The sequence below is a fragment of the Eptatretus burgeri genome, chromosome 4 (assembly GCF_056783735.1).
Source record: "Eptatretus burgeri isolate ZD-2024b chromosome 4, Ebu_testis_v1, whole genome shotgun sequence".
Taxonomy (NCBI): Eukaryota; Metazoa; Chordata; class Myxini; order Myxiniformes; family Myxinidae; genus Eptatretus; species Eptatretus burgeri.
In genome coordinates this window covers 4,961,560-4,982,421 of record NC_140964.1, presented here as the reverse complement: position 1 = coordinate 4,982,421, position 20,862 = coordinate 4,961,560, and the positions used below count along the sequence as shown (strand labels likewise).

General features: G+C 44.8%; 1 long non-coding RNA gene across 1 annotated transcript in view; it reads right to left on the bottom strand.

Moving 5' to 3' along the window:
* LOC147027382 (uncharacterized) overlaps positions 1-20,302 on the bottom strand; it is a 21,606-nt gene extending 1,304 nt beyond the window's left edge. Inside the window, exons 1-3 of the long non-coding RNA XR_015057022.1 lie at positions 19,874-20,302; positions 7,306-7,359; positions 1-826 (exon numbers count right to left, since the gene is read on the bottom strand). The exon at positions 1-826 is cut by the window's left edge and continues 1,304 nt beyond it. This is a non-coding gene — a long non-coding RNA (uncharacterized LOC147027382). The remainder of the gene's footprint in view (positions 827-7,305; positions 7,360-19,873) is intronic.
* Positions 20,303-20,862: the final 560 nt, after the last annotated feature.

Sequence of the window (20,862 nt, the reverse complement as noted above, 5' to 3'; positions counted from 1 at the left end):
ATGGGAAGTTAGTACCAGAAAGGGAGGTCGTAATGAAGGTGTGGGAAAGGCTACCTCAAGGAGCTGATGAACCAGGGAGGAAGCAATGGCAAGCTGGAGCTACCGAACTATGTAAAGTGGAATGTGGAAGTAGTGGAGATTATGGAGGAGGACCAACCGTGTTAGAGAAGATGAAGAAGGGGAGGGTGCTGGTCATTGATGAAATCTGTGCGGAGATGCTAATTGCAGTAGAACGAGTTGTAGTCAGTTGGACAGAGGCTGATGAATGTATGTACAGTATGAGAGAGGGTAAGATTCCACAGGCGTGGTGGACCAGTCTTATCATTCCAATATGGAAGAGAAAAGGAGACAAACAAGATCTGGGGGGTATCGCCGCTCATACTTATAAGTCGTGTCGTGAAGTTACTAGAAAGGATTCTGGATGGGAGGATAAGGGAACATGGTAGAACAGGTGACAGGCAAAGAACAACATGGGTTTAGAAAAGGTAGAGGGATGATGGATGTAATATTTATGCTGAGAAAGTTGGTGGAGAAGAGGTTAAAAATACAAAGTGAAATCATATGAGGATTTGTGGACCTTGAGAAGACTTATGACACTGTCCCGAGAGAGATGGTGATGCAACGCCGAGATGGATGGGAATACTTGAAGCAGAAGTTAAGGTGGTGGGAAGTATGTATGAGGAAATGAAAGGAAGTGCTTCGGTTGGTCATAGATTAACATAAAAGTTCAGTGTGGACATCAGATGAAGGTAGAAAAATTCACCCGACCCACTCCTGCTTCTTATGTGGATGGAAATGGTGAGCAGGAGGGTCAGCAAGGGAGGCACTGATGATAAGAAAAGGATAGAAGGATAATATATGCAGACAATCTAATTACAGATTGTTTTCCCAGTTTGGAATGCTCGACTCACAATACACCAAAGTAACGAATTGCAACAGGTTCAGCAAAGGGCTCTCCAAATCATTCTGGGACTTTTATACAATGATTATGACACGGCCCTTCAATTTTGTGATATTCCAAACTTCAAACATTGCAAGTTTGAAATTTGTCGAAGATTCGCATGCCAACTGCTAACATCTAATGAGTTTACACATTGCCTTCCAGACCTCAGGCAGGATAAAACACAATTCTTTCTCAGAAATTCATCTCAACTTTCACAAACTACGTGTAAAACTCAAAGGTACAAAAACAGTGCCATGCCATAATTTGTTTAAATTCTTAATGAACGAGAAGTGCACCCGGTAGAGCACATTCACAGCACAATCAGCCTCCACCAGGCTGATTAGCTTACATTTTTTTATTCCATTGATAGGCCGGATCTGGATTCTGGCCTGAACTAAAATTTAATGAGCTTCTTGTTGTTACCTGACAAACTCATCCACCAAGTTTCATCCAAATCTGTCCCCAACTTTTTGAAATATCATGCGACATGTCATTTTAGATGGATCAGTCAATCACTTTAAAAACTCTCAGATCTGGATCAGGATTCAGCTCTTCACCAAATTAGAATCAGTTATTAAATGTTATATACCTAATCTGCCCACCAAGTTTTGTCCGAATCAGTCCACAACTTTTTGAGAGATTATGCTAGAAACCATTTTGGCCATATCACTTAAAAAAAAAATTCTCCGACCTGGATCCGCATTCACATCTCCACCAAAATCTAATAAATTCTTCCTTGTTACTCACAACCTGCCTACCAAGTTTCGTCCAAATCCGTACACAAGTGTTTAAGATAACATGCTCCACATCGTTTTTGCCTCTCTCTCTCAAAGGTGAAAAATCACTTTAAAAATTATTCGATCCTTATCCGGATTCGGTTCTTCACCAAAATCAAATCATTTTGTCCTTGTCACACACGCAAACTCTCCACCAAATTTCGTCCGAATCTGAAAACAACTTTTTGAGATTGAGATATTTTGTTCACAAACAAACAAGAAAAAGACGTCGTGCAGAGCATGATACTTGCAAAATCCACCCACCCTCTCCAAGGTTGCTGTGGATACATCAAATTGTCCATTTCATCAAGATTAAAATTGACAATCTTAATCAAAGTTCAGATCAATGAAATGAAAATTGATTCTTTTTCAGATTGAAAATTGATGATTTTAGAAGTTTGAGCTTGAGTTGACCTTTGACCTTTTGATCTCAAAAATAGTTGGTTTCCAAATTCAGTGAAGCAATATGCAATGGCTGTTCCAATTTCAAGTCAATCGGATGAAAAATGATTTTAGAAATTTGACATCAAGATGACCTTTGACCTCAAAATCGATAGGTTTCTCAGTTGAGACTACATCGACAACTTGGTAAAGTTTTGTGAATATCGGTTTTAAATTTTGACCTGAAGGCGATTGACAGACAAACAGACAGAATAACAAAATCGACTGACCTAATATTCTTGAAAAATCTTTGATTTTCAAGTAACAAACAAACAGATAGACAGGAGTGAAAACATAACTTCCTTCACCTTTGGCGGCGGAGGTAAAAATGTACATTGCACTTCGCTTTATTATTTTATTTTTTTTAATTCTTCTTAGATTTTAAAAGTATAAAATCCATGGAAACTAGTTCCTATTGAATTGCATTTGATATAATAATAATAATGAATTAATTATTTTTGTGAGGTAAATTATTTAATTAATATAATTAATTAAACATGTATTTTTTATAGATGGTATTAAATAATTCAAATAATTGAAGTATTTTGATTAAAAAAAATAAAAAAAATAAATGTTATTTATGAAATACATTATAAATTAAAGCATTAATATAATTTATTGGTGGTTGCTCGGATATGCAGTGCAGCATGTTAAAATCGGTTGTTCATGAGAGTTTGAGTCGATGGTTCGATGGACGTGCTGTGTCATGGACATGTCTGCAAGGTAAAGTGGTTATCACTTAATATATTGTTATGGCTGTGGAAATTCGCATTACACCATAAAGGGCCCTCAGGTGAGATATCTCCAGAGGTACATGTGTAGTTAGCCCAAACCTGTTGTATAGAGGGAATTTATGTGATCCATTCGGGCTGCGATCCTCCAGTGAGCCATTTTTTTTCTGTTCTATCTTTTATTTCAAACAAACAGCATCTCAACAACCACGCCATCCCCATCACAGCGCCAACCACACTACAACCACGCCACCTCCACCATCTACGCTACCACATCTTCGCCACTATGTCCGCTTCCGAACGGCAAACAAAGGCGCAAAGGAGGGAACTGCGAGGATGCGCAGGTTTCCCCGCCTGTTCCTTCCGTTTGGCTTCCTTTGGAGTGGAGGAGGGGCGATGCAGGTCAAAGGTCAGAGGTCATGTAAAGGAGGGGCCTCTTTTTGGGGGAATAATTCTCTGGCCCTGAGCCAAAAACTGACTCCCCGGCCTCCGCACGGAGCGGGGTGGAGGGAGAGCATGAGGAAACGCCCTTTTCGGGAACCCTCTCGAAGGAAGGTGGAGCCGAGAACGGGGCGGGGCGAAGGGTGGAACCCCGCGCAATAAAAGACGGACACGGGCGGGGCACTCGGGCGGCTCTTCCTCTTCCTCTTGGCTGGTGGTCTAGTTGGTCTTCGGTTGGTTTTGTCGAGAGTTGGTCTTCGGGAAGAGGTCCTGCACCCACGCCTTGGCGAGCGGCCCTGTCACGGAGGCACGGACAGGAGACGCGGCAGCGCCAGTTGTGAGGTGGACCTGCGCATCCGGACGGGGAGTGCCGGAGAGGGTTCGCCGGCCGCGAGAGAGGTCGGGGCCAGGCGCGACCACGCTGACAGTCGCGGGAGAGGGACTCACCAGCCATAAAAGGGAAGTCGCGACTTCTTTTTCTTTCTTTCTTTTCCTTCCTTTGCTTTTTGTATAAATGACTGTGGGAGGCGCCTGTCCGACAAGTAGAACTGTTTAAGTGTTGCCGTGTGTACGCGTTTTCGGTTGTAGCTCTGCATTGTTTTTGTTTTAATTGCTTTGTGTGCATTACTGTATGACTAAATACATGCCTTACGTGCTTGTTTGTGTGTGCGTGTGAATAAAATGCTTGCTTGTTGAACTGTTCCTGCTCTGCTTCGTCTCCTTCCTTTTAATTGACTCTCCATCCTGCTTTACGTAAGGGGTTCGTAGTGGGTGCAACATGCCGGTAATTAATCGGAACCGTCAAGGCCGACGATAACACCGCTCGGTTATCACTGTAGCACGGAACGGACCGCTTAAGCGGTTCGTGTCCGGAGTCGGCCTGTGGCGTGGTACGATCGCCCGGTCGACCATTCGCGCAGGTACTTAGGTAGATCGAATTTGGCGAGCAACCCTATCCTGCGCGGGTGGGCAATTGGCACGATCGTGGCGAGGTTAAACCCCCACCCGTGACTAGCTCCCGGTGTTGTTCCGAGAGGGTCACGACTGAATTGTCCATCCGGTTGGCGATGTGCCGCGATTCGAGTTACGTGGCCGTCCGCACGCCGGCGGGCGCGAATTCGCAACAATATTATCATATAAAGTGATGTATGATTAAAGTTATTCAAATGTAGCAATATTTTAAATAATAGTAATAATTAAATAAGTTTGAATAAGGATATTGCATTGCTGTGTTGACTGACTGTCTGGACACAACTTTGAGGTTGTAGGTCCATTGAGGTTGAGTAATCTACTGATGTGAACCTGCGACCGGGGTTGTGGATCCGCCGTTTGGAGAGGTTCTGGGATGAAAGGATCGAAACCTCGATGATAAACGGTGCCGAGCTGATGATTCAAGCAGTTGAGAAATCAGTAAATTGCTTTTAAGTTGAGGTTATAATTTTCAATGAAATAACTTTTGTAAGTACTTACCAGGACATAATAAGTGTGTGTGTGTGTGTGTGTGTGTGTGTGTGTGTGTGTGTGTGTGTGTGTGTGTGTGTGTGTGTGTGTGTGTGTGTGTGTGTGTGTGTGTGTGTGTGTGTGTGTGTGTGTGTATTGTTATGTATGGTTTTCTTCATAGGACTATGGTGCAGTAAATGGTCTTTATTTTGATATACAGTACCTTTTTACTTACATACTGCTGATTTTGATTGTGATTTTAATTGATATTTGATATACAATGTAGCTGCTATCTCTCTTTTTATGTTTTACATTAATTTTGCATAAGAACACCTGTCCCCTACCTTTTGGTCTAAGGTCACACTTTTTATCTCTCCATTTCTTTGAACCTGACGTAGCCTGGCTCCCAGGCTGACTTTTCCTTTTCCCTTCTTCAATCCCATTCACTCTGGTTTCCCCTCTCTTTCTCATATTTACCTGATCTCTGTTACCTCCTCGTGATATGCTATTGCACCTTTTCTCGAATTCTCCCCTTGCTTTTTGCTGAATTCACCCACCTATAGTCTTTCCTGCCTTTGGTCACCATGGCATTTGTTTGTATTCCTTGTCATTCTTCAGTATGTGCAAGGACAGGCCGTTCTTGTGCACTTCCTTCTTTAACTGTTTATACGTCACATGAATAAAGGGGGATGGTTTAGTCTTTTTGGTTTTCAGTGATCAAGTCAGTTTGTTAATCCATCTGTCCCTTGTTCGAACGTCGCTTTTATCTGCATGTTAATTAGTACGCAATTTAATTATATTATGATGTCCAATTTTGCAGCCATTTTTCTTTTCTCTGTGTTTCAATGTTTATGTTCGGTTGAATAAAATCACTACTACTACTACTACTACTACTACTACTACTACTACTACTACTACTACTACTACTACTTATAGGGGCCTTGAGTGGACAGGAAATGCAGGAGGCATTGGAGAAGCAGAAGGATGAGCTCGAGACATGGATTGAGGATGAGCCTGGAGAAGACAGGTAGTGTGGGTCAGACAGCAGAGAAAATAACTAAACATCAGGTTAGAGGGCAATCAAATCTGGCAAGGAAGAAGATATGGGTATCTCGGTGGAACGGTGACGAAGGATGGTAGTTCAGAGGCAGAGGTGCAGAGGAGGATACAGGTGGGTGCATGTGCATGGAGGAAAGCAGATGGACTCATGGCAGACAGGAAAATATCAAGGAAATTGAAAGGAAAAATTATGGGGTCTTGTGCAATGCCAGTTTACCTGTATGGTCTGGAGACAGTACCACTGACAGAGAAGCAACAATAGAAGCTACAGGTCTGTGATAACTGGGTCAGGAGGATAGTGGGAATGATGAGGGTGGATAGAGGAAGGATGGACAAACTGAGGGAGAATATCAATGAAAGAATGAGCTTGACTGGGAGATTGGTAAAGAGGTGGTTGAGATGGGGTGGTACTTCGTGAGGATGGAGGATGAGAGAATGGCAAAGAAAGCGAATGGGTTGAGGAAACAAAGTAGGAGGAAAAGAGGTAGACCTCAGCTGAGATGGTAAGATTGTGTGAGGAGGGATATCAGTTACGTGGGGGTGGCGGGAGAGTGGAGAGAGTTTGCTGGGGACATAGAGTTGTAGAGCAGTGTTTACAAAAGGCAGGGCACAGACACAAAAGACACACACACACTTTGTGGTGGTTTAAAAGTTAAGGTGGTTGGCTGAGGATCTTAAGATCCCGAGTTCAATTCCCAGCCTTGCCAAAATAACCCCAAGTGGGTCGATTCAGCCTGTCATCCTTCCAAGGTCAGTAAAATGAGCACCAGCTTGCTGTGAGTGAGCCAGTTGAGTATATCCTGTGTCGGAATGGCGACCCATCCAGGATTGTACGTTCTACCCCCAAGCCAATGAAACCGCCTCGGCAGCCTGGTGCACCTGATGGCACGAGGAGGATCATTCATCCATTTACCATGGATCAAATTAATATCGATGGAGTCTTTATGGAACATTGATATGTTCGTAGAATCGCTTGCAGGTATACCTGAATCCTGTCAATTTAAATCCTATTTCAATGAAGATAAATGTTAAAGCAACTATGCCATTTGTTATCATTCACTGCTCAGCATCAAATATCCTCCTGTACCTTCTTGTAATATGAGGCCATTGGGAGCTAGTGCTCTGGCCAATTTCTAAATTTCTGCCTTGGTTGAGGGTTGCTTTGGTAACACTTTGCGATGAAGTGGTGACCTGTCCAAAGTACATTCATAGCCGCATGGAAGGGTTTACAATGCGATCCAAGGTGGCTTGATGCCCAACATCGGGATCCATGGAGTAAGAGCCTGTCTGATCCATAAATCACATTATGCCCAAAGAAGGTAGAAAATGAAAAGAATGTCTTTAACCAGTAAATTAACTCGTAAAATACGTATGGTGGTTATGATTAAAGTAACAAGTACATTCACTTAATTTTATTTATATTTATATATGAATAAAATATATTCATCTGAATTACTAGGCCGGGAGTACTTACGCCTAAAGTGAGGTACTGCCTCGCGGGTTTCCCGCTCCAAGGAGTCGTTGGCAACTGGGAAGGAGAAACACGAAGTTAGAAACCGCATGGAATAAAACAAGGAATGAAGAGGAAAACCACACAGTCCAATCAACACTCATGTAGTGACAAAATAAATGGCTGAAGGGTTCGATTCTGGACTCCAAAACTGTATTATAGAACAACACAGGTGTTTCACAGGTAAACAGTGCTGTTTTAAACAAGTTTAGCCCATTTGGTGCTTCCCATCTGAGCACTTCGCTCACAATGATAAGATCTCAGGTCCAAATCCCATATACTGTGGCTGCTGGTTTGCATCATTGCTGTGAGCACTGCCGTGCTGCTGATGCAGTGCCCCCTGCAGGTGAGGGCAGGAATTTGTAATTTGTTCATGCTGCCGATGATAGCTCGCTGACTCTTCGCGAAATACACCTTGGGATCTCTCGACATCTTACCAAATGATTCCATTGAATGGCCTTCACAGCTGACTTGTCGTTTACCTTTTCTTGCATGAAAGATCTTGTTGTGCATAATCCCAGTTACCTGTAAAATCGTCCATGACTAAATAAATCAATAAATAACTCTGTCAGGCGTAATGAGGGCAAGAGGACTTTCCATTCTTTCTTTCCCTTTTTTCTTTGCTCTCCTGCTCATTTAGTTGTGAAATGTATCATCAAAGACCTGTCAGCCTTTTTCAAGCCACTGCTTCATTTGACGGCTCTTCTGTGTGATTATGATCTGGTTATTCGTATAAATGTTCATGTTCAATTCTACTGCAAGAATAATCATGCAGATAATAAGCTGGAACTGGAATAAGTGCCTGGATTGACATTAATTTAATACATTCGTGTACAATCACTCATTCGTTCACAAACCACAACCGCATGATGGGTAAATGCAACGGTGTACAGTTAAGTGTTCGTAGTGTTGTGGGTCGTGCGACGTCATAGCATCATTAAAATATCGGTGCACATGGACCGGTGCACAAATGCACCTTGTAATCAATTAAATGTTCCCAGTATTGTAAAGTACTTAACAATGAAACTTCGATGAAAAGAAAGGACATTTGATCAATCATGCCCATTTCACATCCACTCAGCTCCAACATCAATTAAAGGACAGACAGACAACTCCCATTTCGCTTTTGGAATCCATTTCTAATTGTCAAGTGTTGTTTTTTAAAACCAAACAATTGTTTATAATTTCTCAAACAACAATTTGCATATCATAAAATCATGATACAGGGTTAGAATTAAATTTATTTCATAGGGATTCCTGCAAATAGTGGAAATGGTGGTCCTGAGTCGCAGAATCTTGGAAGCACGACCGGTCGGTGTCCACTGTCCATAACATACACACATTGGGATTCTAAAAGACTCGTCCATTATTAAACTCTATACCATCGAACACGGCGAACCCGTGGGTGTGTAGAACCACAATAACAAAACAAAAAACAACAAAAACAAACTCAACTCCAACTCGACAAACTTGCTAAACCGAAACTTCCTTCTTAATTGCATCGATCTATCCCGTTGGCAACGTGCGACTCGCATGACAGTCATGTGTCATTCGCGTTCCACTCACAAACCAGTCGCACAGTGGCTCCTGTCACTGCGTTTAGGGCTTCTGGCTGTCATGCTCACGGCAACTCATGAAAGTCTGGATGTCAAATGAGGAAGAGGAGCTGGTAATGACTGAGGGTGAATGAGCCATCAAGCCACATTTTCATTTTAATCGCTGAGTAGAGGGTAGAGTGATGGTAGTTCACAAGTTACAAATCAACACAAATGTGAGGTAGGGTATTGCAATGACAACCTGTGCCTTGGACAGTACGAGTCATCATCCTCAAAACGTTTAACATGCGGAAACAGTGGAATTTCATCACCACCGCCCAAAAATAGCGGCTTTCATCCCCAGCCCCAAACAGTGGAATTTCATCCCCACCCCCAAAACATAGCAGAATTTCATCCCCACCCCCAAAACATAGTGGAATTTCATCCCCACCCCCATAACATAGCAGAATTTCATCCCCACCCCCAAACACAGTGGAATTTCATCCCCACCCACGAAACACAGTGGAATTTCATCCCCACCCACCAAACAGAGTGGAATTTCATCCCCACACCCCAAACATAGCGGAATTTCATCCCCAGCCCCAAACAGTGGAATTTCATCCCCACCCCCAAAGCATAGCAGAATTTCATCCCCACCCCCAAAACAGAGCGGAATTTCATCCCCACCCCCAAAACGTAGCGGAATTTCATCCCCACCCCCAAAACACAGCGGAATTTCATCCCCACCCCCAAAACATAGCGGAATTTCATACCCACCCCAAAAACAAAGCGGAAGTTTATCCCCACCCCCAAACACAGTGGAATTTCATCCCCACCCGCCAAACACAGTGGAATTTCATCCCCACACCCCAAACAGAGCAGAATTTCATCCCCACACACCAAACATAGTGGAATTTCATCCCCACACCCCAAAAATAACGGAATTTCATCCCCATTCCCCAATCATAGCGGACTTTCATCCCCACACCCCAAACATACCGGAATTTCATCCCCACCCCCCAAACATAGCGGAATTTCATCCCCGCCCCCCAAACATAGCAGAATTTCATTCCCGCAGCCAAAACATAGCGGAATTTCATGCCCACCCCCCAAACATACCGGAATTTCATCCCCACCCCCCAAACATAGCGGAATTTCATCCCCGCCCCCCAAACATAGCGGAATTTCATTCCCGCACCCAAAACATAGCGGAATTTCATCCCCACCCCCCAGACATTGCGGAATTTTGTTCCCATGTTCTTTTCCTCTTCTCCATTTAGCACTCTTTAAGTCTGACGTTATCCTTCTGAGGTCAGCGAAATGAGTACCAGTGTGTACTGGTGGGGGGGGGGGCACTGCATCACTGACACAGTCGAGCTTCCAAGAAGCGATGGCTACCCCAGCAGCTAAGCTGCCATACGCAAGAGAAAGAAGAAGTCTGACGTTAGTACGTAATAAAAAGACGGCCTTATCTTCCCACGGTCCTCGCTCCCACATTGAAATAATGGATGTGTATGATCATTTTTATGGCTTCTCTGTTCACTTGTGATTCATTTGCTGTCACTTCGCTCATTCGACTATATAATATCAGGAGTAAAAAGGGAGATCGATGTAACAATTTAAAGATCGCACGACTGGTATAAACAGGGCTGTTTGTTTCCTCATGATGGGAGAGGAAACGATCTCATGGATTAGAGTGCACAATATTGATCTCCATCACGAAACTCTGTGCGAAATTGCAAAATGATATTGAATGCACGCCGAGTGCTCCTTAATCGTTACAACGGATCAAATTGATCATTGGAATCCGACAAACAAGCACCGGGTGCGCTCATCCTGCCTTGGAAGTTGTTGCAGCTGTGACACGTGACCCCCTTCCACAAACACCTATGTCATTGCAGAGCTTGTAATAATAGTCAGGATTGGTATTCAAGGAGCAGGAACGATTCAGGGGAAGAGGGAATTGCAAGACACGCTGAGAGCTGTGTTAATAATAAACGTTAATTAAATACACAGTTAACAATGTTATGTTTGTTGATTATTTTCATAATTATTACATTTTCATTTTGTTCGTGAATTGGATTGGATTGGGTGATTTGGTTGGGATTGGCGGGTGTGGATACAGCACAGGCATGACGGACCTATTGGCCTCCTCCTGTGTGTGGTTTCCTGAATTTCCTCGTATTTTCTCAAATAAACAGGACCCCTACCATAAAACAGGACCCCTACCATAAACCATAAATAAACAGGACTGCAGTGATCTGGACAACACACACACACACACACACACACACACACACACACACACACACACACACACACACACACACACACACACACACACACACACACACACACACGAGGCACACACACGAGGCACACACACGAGGCACACACACGAGGCCTCTGGTTGCATCATTGCCTCGGGGCATGGCCATGCTCATGATGCGATGCCCCTATTACCAGTACACTGATGCTCATTTTGCCAACTTCAGAAGGATGAAAAGCTGAGTCAACCCCACCTAGTGTTAATTCAGCTGTTACATTTGATTATTTTTTTTCCACCTGTGGAACCAACTTCCACATTCTCTTCAATCTCCTTGTTCCCTCTAGATGTTCAAGACAGTTGTTCACCACCAACTCAAATCGTCCCCAATCCAAACCATGATCTTTTCTGCCCTCGTTAACACCCTCCCCCTCCCCACCTCACCCCAATCCCTCCTCCTTCCAAATTTCCAGGTTTCCCTCCTGAGAGTTCCCTTCTGTATCCATTTTGTGTACCTCATTCCTTCCCACATCCATTGTTTGTGCAAGTCTACCTCCATCTTGGCCTTCAACTCTGCTATTCCCTTCCCTCTTTCTGCTATTCATTTTGGCCTGTCACATCCTGATCCGTTCAGTGTTCCACTACAAGCTCCTCCATGAGCCTCGACTATGTGTACAAAAATTAACTGGAATGGCACTCGTAGAGTACATAGTTTTGCCTCAAAAGTTCATTCTCAACAATAGCATTGTTAACTGAACATGCTACTATTATGGCCTCTTGTGAGGCTATTATGGCCCATATACCCACATCATCTATTATGTCACATAGTTTCTTGGCAAGGGTTATGAACATCCTAAAAATTTAATTATCCACTCACATCAGGTAATATATCAGATTTTTCAGATAAGAACTTCAATTAAACCAAATATGGCTGGAATACCACTTGTCTGATGACGTCATTGTTATCAACATATATATACCCCACGGGGCGTTGATGACGTTTGGCAAGTTTAAATGTTTTTTCGTTGAGTAGTTTTGGAGAAAATGTCGTCCATTTTTTTTCCTTTAATCCAATCTGGCTGCCATTCCACGTGACTGATGACATCATAAATTAAATTATTCACTCATCAGGTAATAGATCAGACATATGAAGCTTCCCATTTTACAGATAAGAATTTCAATCCGACCAATAATGGTTGAAATAGCACTTCATTGATGACGTCATTGGTATCACTATATACCCCATGGGGAATTGATGACATACAGCACGTCAAGTTTCAAAAAAATTTCATTGAGCGGTTTTGTACAAAATGTCCATTTTTTTTTTTCCTTCAATCCAATATGGATGCCATGTGACCGATGACGTCAGAGTGAGCAATATAATATTCTCCATGGGGAGTCTCTCCTATCTTAAAGCTTTGCATCAATCAGACAAGCAGTTGCAGAGAAAACCATTTTTAAAGTGAAAATATATAGATGCAGGCGTGCACGCACGCACGCACACCTCTAGGATATCCTATGAGCCCTCCACAATAACCACTGCTGCTCCATTCTCATTCTCCTCAATGCAGTATGTTTAAGTCGAAGAGCTTGGAATCGAATCGCACTCATTACTAGGATTGATTGAGGTTTGATTTCGAACCCTTCAGCCATTCTTAAGTTATCGCAGTAACGAAAACAGTCTCCCCCACCAGGTTTCCTGGTTTCGAGGGTGTATGATATGGACACTCAGAAGGAATAAAAACAAAACTTGTCAAAGGGCAGAGGAGCTCCTTGTGAGCCAACGGCCATCCATCTCTCGTGCCTAACTGTGTCTGCGGACGTCTTCCTGGAGTTGGGTTACTTTTTTTCATAGGTTGGTGGCAGGATTTGCACTCTGACAACCGTAAAACACCACTCCACAAAACGCACAAACACAAAGAAAACTGAAAACCCTCTCTGTGGGAGTACGTCCTTCGCTGCTGCCCTTCGCAGGACAGCTCACTGGATGACGGGATTATGGCAAAGGCTTCGTGACCCCCACTCCTTGATGATAGGAGGAAAAGCACGGGGTAAACTCCCTGGGTCAGATTGCGGTGGTGTGTGGCGGAGTGGTGCTGAGGTGTCCACCACCAGGTGGCGGTCTCCTGGGGTTAACCTGAAGTGGTCCCTTTGGGTGGGTGCCTGGAGAGGATATTCCTAAGAGAGGGTGATCACCTGTCTCTGTTATCATCGGAGCTCCAGCATTTGAACCTCGGTATTGCAGCACTCTGGGGTTCGGAGACCGGATAGTGGCGAGATCATGGCGGGTGGTTACACCCATGATTGGATTGGTCACTGATGGTTGCCATGCCCAAGGAATTGCTGTAGCTGTGTCCAATAAGCTGACTCCAATGATAATTGAGGTAACACTGGTGAACGAACGTATGAAACTAAGGATTCATCACTCCTTGGGAGTCATTTCCCTTGTCTCTGTATATGCTCCGACCGAGGCGAGTAATCTCACCGTGAAAGATGCATTCTCTGCTGCACTGGAGTCTGTGGTTGATCAGTGCCCTAGGCGAGATACACTTCTAGTCTTGGGGGATTTCAATGCATCGACGGGCAATGATGGGGATGGTTATGAGACATTATATGCCTGGTGTTGGCTTAATGGTTCCGGTGGAGGGCTTGGGATCCTTGGGTCCTGAGGTCAAATCCTGCTTGGCCGTTGAATTAAAATACCAGCTGGAGTTGATTCGGCCTGTCATCCTTCCGAGATAGAAAAAATGAGTACCAGCTTACTGAGATGATCGAGCCATTTGAGTATCCTGTATCACAGTGGTGACCTGCTCGGGATTGTGCCAATAGCCCAGGAGACTGCTTTGGCAGTACCAACGTTCTTTACACAGTTTGGTTCCAATGGATGGATGGATGAGACATGTGTTGGTCCCCATGGGTCTGGAACTGTGAACCAGAATAGCACTAAATTCCTTGACTTTGCAAGAAGTCATGGACTTAGGGTGGCTGGTTCATGGTTTCAGCACACACAGGCTCATCGATGGACTTTGTATTCCAATGCTGCTGGTATGGCAAAGGAGGTTAAACATGTGCTTGTTAATGGTCGCTGGAGGATTATGCAGAACTGCAGGGTCTACCGGAGTGCTCCGTTCCTCAATACCGACCACAGGATTGTTGCAGCAACTCTGAAGTTGCAGCTCAAATCCAAGAGAATGGTAACATTCCAGGCTAGGATGGATGCTGGCAAGCTCAACGATGAGAAGATAGCTGAGGAGTTTACGAACAGGCTAAGTGGGGATTTGGGTGGTCTGGGTGCTTTGGGGAAACCTGAAGAGTTGTGCAGTGCCTTCAAGGCTACCATCGTTGATGTTGCCGGTGGATTTCTTGGAACCCACCATCAGGCGAATAATAAATTTGCCTCTCAAGGGGCAATGGATATCATTGAACAGAGTCCCAGGTCCAGGCTTAAAGGCAGAGCTGTGCTGTTCAGAGTTGAGGCAATAAACTGGACAGGTGCTGAAGGTGGACAAAGAGGCCTATGTGTGAGGAATCTGTGAGGGGTGAGAGCATCACCTGTGGTCAAGCAATTCCCATCCTGCTCACAGGGGAATTCATGCATTGCTTTCCTCCAAGTCCATCCCTCAGTGTACAATAGTTACAGCGGAGCGTGGTGGGCTCTTGAGAGAGGAGTGTGAAGTCAAGACCCACTGGGCCGGTTACTTTGAGCGGCTGTGCCAGGTTGATCCACCAGCCATTGAGATGGATGTCAGGGGTGTTACTATCCCTATTGCTGACCCTCCAATTAACTGTGGTCCACCTTCATTTATGGAAACACAGACTGCGGTGAACCGTTTGAAATGGGGTAAAGCTCCTGGGATTTGTGGCATCCATGTTGAACTTCTCAAGACTGGTGGAAATGCTGTACTTGTGTCAATGCATGCAGTTCTGTGTTTCATTTGGAACACAGGCGTCATCCCAACTGACTGAAAGAGGGGCCTTGTTGTCCCTCTCTTAAAAGGGAAGGGTGATCGCCAGGACTGCAACACCTACCGAGCGGTGACGCTACTCTCAGTGCAGGGCAAGATTTTTGCTCGGATAATTCTTGATAGGGTTGACCACGAGCGTACAGAGCAGTCAGGCTTGACACCAAAGAGGTCAACGATTGACCATATCCTTGCTCTTTGGGTCCTCACAGAACACAGATGAGAGTTTCAGCAGGGGCTGCTTGCAGCCTATGTTGATCTCTGTGGAGTGGTCAATTCATTGAATCGGGATGCCCTCTGGAGGATTCGTGGTATTTGTGCAGTACCACCAAAACTGATCAATCTGATGTCTGAACTGCAGTCCGGTGCTGAGAGTGCTGTGAGATCTGGTGATTCTATATCTGACTTATTGCCAGTTGTTGTTGGACTTTGTCAGGGGTGTGTACTGGCCCCTACACATTTCAGCGCTTGTACGGACTGGATTCTGGGGACGATGTCGGAGAGATCAAGCTGCGGTGCATCATTTGGGAATGTCAAGATCTCTGACCTTGATTTCGCAGATGATGCAGTCATCTTTGTGGAGACTACAGATGTCCTTTTTTGGGCCCTCGAGGTGCTGAATAACGAGTCGGAGCCACTCGGATTATGGGTTTTCTGGGTCAAAACTAAGATCCAGGCTTTCAACGACATCTTGTCTGTACCTGTTTGTGGTGAGGATGTTGAGGTCACAGAGAGATTCACTTACCTTGGCAGTGATATTCATATCTCCACTGGCTTTGAGCCAGAAGTCAATAGACATCTGGGTCAGGCCTGGGGAGTCATGGATTCACTGGATCATATGGTATGGCACTGTAGGTACCTGTGCAGGAGGACAAAGGTCCAAATCTTCAGGACATTGGTGCTTCCAGTATTGCTCAACGGATGTGAGACTTGGTCTCTGACCAGGGATCTGAGATAGAGACTTCACTCCTTCGGTGCCAATTCTCTTTGGAGAATCCTTAGCCATCGCTGGTCAGACTTTGTGTCTAACGAGCGGTTGCTGAGAGAGACTCAAATGAGATTTGTTCCCTGTATAGTACGTGAGCATCAGCTGTAGCTGTATGGACATGTGGCTCATTTTCCTAACGCTGATCCTGCTCAGCAGATTCACTCAGCAAGGGAGCCTCATGATTGGAGAGGCCAATGGGCCGACCACATGCCTCGTGGTTGCAGCAGATTGATCAGCATCTCAAGGAGATGGGGAATGGCCAGGAATCTACCTGGGAGATGGCCAGACGGAGGCCCCTGGAGTACCGGCGGAAAGTGGACTCAGCGATACAATGCTCCAGCACATGCTCCCATGCCTGACCTAACCTGAAAACCTATCACGGATGCACGGAGGGACAACTCGAAAACATAATTCCTCTGGCGACTCGGTCGCGGAGGCATGAAAATACTTTAAATAAAGGATACGTCAATTTGAATGAATCTTCATCAATGGGAAGATATTTTGGTGTAAAGTTTCAATTCAACCTTGATTTGGAAAATCAAACATCTCCAGGGTCTGTCTCAAAGCAATCTCCCAGGCAGCTTGTGAACTCAAGCATTTGTCCATTCTCACCCAGTGGAACAAATTGGCATCACAGGCACAGATCTTGGAAAAAAAAAAGACACCTTTCCACGTAACCACATGATCATACATCTGTGTTTGAAGCATCGAATATAAATTACCATTCTATGTTGTCATTTTGTGCAGAGGCTTACAGCTGTCTAACCATGTCTCTTGCCTCGGCCCTATTGCTGAGCGTTTAATAAAAACAGAAAATATTGGTTTATTCCCCATAGTAGAAAACTTCACCACTGCATTTCATGTCACATTACCTTACTCGAGGCACTCGGTAGAGCGCATACCTCCGCCAGATTGAACAATTTACGTCTTGTATCCCATTCATCGGCCAGATTCGGATCTTCACCAAAATCAAATCAATTCGTCCTTGGCAGACAACTAACCTGTCCATTAAGTTTGGTCCGAATCCGTCCATAACCTCTTGAGATCTCCTGCTCAAAGACAAACAGACAGGGGTGAAAACATAACCAGGTGGCGGAGGTAATTATTGCTTACACAACACAAATACTTTGGCTATGTTTACTGAGTATTCTTTACAATATGATGGTTCTTATCATGGCTTGCAAGTAAATTTTCACCCCAAAAACATCAATTATCTCATGCGCAAGGCAAAAGGAATGTTTGTCACCATGCCGGCCCGAATCAAGGAACTATCTGTTCCTTTCCTCTACGGGCCCGACTCTAACTGGCCAGTTCTCATCAATGATTCAGGTATGAAAGCTACTGTAAAGACATATTTAGTTGGACGAAATATATTAAATAATAGGCCACATGGGTAGGCCTGGATTAAGGCTACAAGGAGCTACACATTGCATAAAAAAATTCACAAATTTATTAAACTCATTTGTTCAAACATAAATTTCCAAAACTCATAAATGTTTATCAAGAGATCTGCACCACGAAGACGGTATTCAGTGGTACATCCCTTATACCTGAACTGAAATCGTTTTCTTTCTCACTATGGTTGTGGCAAAGTCATGAATGATGTCATTGTGATTGAAAGACGTGACAATTTCACTCTCAATAGTCCAAGAGAGGAAAATGCAGCGAGCGAAGTCAAAGGAGGCCGATTCATCACAGGTGAAGCGGGTTCAGTCGCGGCGGTCATCACCTGAACTTCTTCAGTTGTTGCCAGCCTCGTTTCTTAGACATACTCGTCGACTAATTAACGCACAAAATCTGGAAAAAAATAAAATAAATGAGATTCGAAAATCTCAGGGCTGAAAAAATATGAAGCGCTGGTGCTCTAGCCTACTCAGCCTGCGTGTTAATCCGAGGGATGAATTCGGACTGCAGCACCCGAGGGTGACTCGGCCGCCATGATGGTACCTAAAAGGATGCAAGTAAATCAATTCTTCACCAATATGACATGAAACCAAGGGTTAATGAAACTCAAGGTTCTATTCCATCTTGACTCAAAATAATGATCACTCCAAACCGCACCAATCAATTCCACGGTGAACGACAAATTAATCTGCTGGGATGTTCAAATATTGATGGATCCCCTAATAATCCGAGCCACACGGGTTCGACTCCCCCATCCCCAATCCTCGTATCCATGTCCACAACGGACGCAGAACCACCTGACATGTCTCACCGAGAGATTTACGGAACGTCAACGGCCACTAATGGAGGCTGCTGGAACAGAACCGATGGACCTGTGTGAATGGTCTTATAGCAAGCATGGCTTGGATTTTAAGATACTTCCACAAGTATTACTAGGAGTGTGTGTCAATAGGTCACAGCGAGGTTAATATGTCACAAGAATGACTCGTCAACCAGTCCTTTCCTGGTTTTCTTCGAGTTTAAAAAAAATTCTTGAAAAATTCACAAATCGTGTCGACATTTCCAGAAAGTTGAGTCCATGAAGTTATCTCCTTACAAAATGGGGGTTTATCAGAATCAATAACCAGATCACGTGGATGTAATTGGTGTTATATATTTTGAGAAAACTTCATGAGACGAGTCCAAGTTCATCTGGGATGATGTTAGATGCATTTTTTAAATGCTTCCTTCATAAATTGGGTCACTGTGGTGCAATGCGGTGTTGCTTGCTGAACTGCAGTTGCGTTCTCAATCGTGCGCTCTTTTGCAAACACAAAACTGCAATCATTTGAGACAAATTGTTTCATTCGGTGTTTTCTGAAGTTCAAAAGTCCTTTTGTTCATTCATAACATCTTTGGTGCAGTGTTCATGCAACACCACACGACACCCTACCCTCCACTACTAATACCACGACCAGCCTCCCCACTCTTAAACCATGGTGCCAGAAACCCGGGCACAGTGCCGAGGATATTTCGTTACAATATACACCTACCTGTCTTGTTTTGAACGAAACTCAACCGTTCAGGTACAGGTACTACCTACGATCAGATTGTCTAGATTGCCATTGGGAAGCAAGGATGGAGATGGAGATACGGATTTCGACAGGTAATGATAACCGAGTGATGGTAATAATGCGAAACGCACTCAGTTTGTATAGACAGGCGATTCATTGAGACTTTCGGGATGGGGTCGGAGGAACTACGGGACCCGCAGACTGAACAGCACGTCCCGTACAAGCTCGGGTTATACAACTCTGGAAGACTTGTTCTTTCTTAATTCATAAAAGTGCGCACGCGCACGCACACGCACGCACATGCACGCACGCACACACGCACACACACACACACACACACAGACACACACACACACACACACACACACCATTATGCATGCCTGGCACCCTGCAGGCTTGAGGAAAGGGACAAGAGAGTGTGATGTCGCCTCCGGAAGGTTCCGCAGGTGCCACCCACCCACCACCTGATGCTTGCAGAATGGGCTCGGAATTGTCGATCGGATGCAAACTGTGCGTGCGTGCCGGGTTCGCCCAGAGCCACGCATTGAATGAATGAAAATGCATTTTAAAAAAAACTAAGAATGATTCCAACAATGAACCGATGTAAGCGCACAGAAAACATGACGTCGTCGCAGCTCTGCCACGTCACACCGTCACCGTGCCGCGCATCGATCAAGTTTGCAACATTTGCAAGGTTTTAACCCCGGACAGCTCGTTTTTATCGAGCATTTACCTGGATGCGCTATAGTTTTATCCAAAATGTAATGATTGAACTCTTCACACACATACCCTACATCCACGTACGAAGGAAACCGCAGGCCTACCGATGGTGTACGAACATCCTCCGATACTGAAGGTGGCACTTCGGCGTTTCAGAAACTCTCCCTTCTTGGGTTGCTCTGCCATCGTTTTCAATTGAAATGCCGAAGTCGGCGCGGTGAGCGCTCCGTCGTGCCGAAGAGGCGGTTCGGGGCACACACCCTCCCCACCACCCAGACCAGCACCACTTCCTTACTGCGCCCTTAGCTACGCACCGCGGTGAGCAGCAGCACCCGCTGAGTGTCGTGGGACCCTGGGGTGTCAGTGGTGGGGAGGTACACCATGTATCATGGTGTTTTTATGATGTCATAGTTGAACTGTCATTATTGGGTATCAATGGCATTGTGCGAGAGGTCATAGGAGATATCAGTAGTGGTGGTGTGTGTGTGTGTGTGTGTGTGTGTGTGTGTGTGTGTGTGTGTGTGTGTGTGTGTGTGTGTGTGTGTGTGTGTGTGTGTGTGTGTTGTGGAGAGTAAGGTGTAAGGGAAGGGCGTGGGGGGGGGGTGAAGAGGGTTGTTGTTTACTGTGCATGGTTGGGGTATGTGGAGCTGGGTTTGGGAGGGATCGTGATTATGATGTTCCCACCATGTTGCAGTTTCAAGAAGTGCTACATGGGGGTATCATGGTGCAAGAGTGCATTTGGTGGAGGTGGTGGGAGTGTGTCGGGTTGATATATATATATATGTATATATGGAGTGGGGTGGGGAGTACGATGCATTGAGGAGATACGAGATGACCACAGTGTTCCTATGATGTCACGGATCAAGAAGTGAGGGTATCGTGGTATCCCGGGCTGCACAGTATGCAACAGCGAGACCTGAGCAATCAGTTCGTTCCATCAAATCGGACAAATTCAGTTCATATTCTCCGAGCCGGTGCAAGATTGTCCACGACATGCAGCGTCTGCAAAGTCTGCCAATCGTCGACTCAGCAGTTATCCACCAACTGTTCGATCATCGTCACCCTTGTGCAGCTTTTACATGCTTGTCTGGTC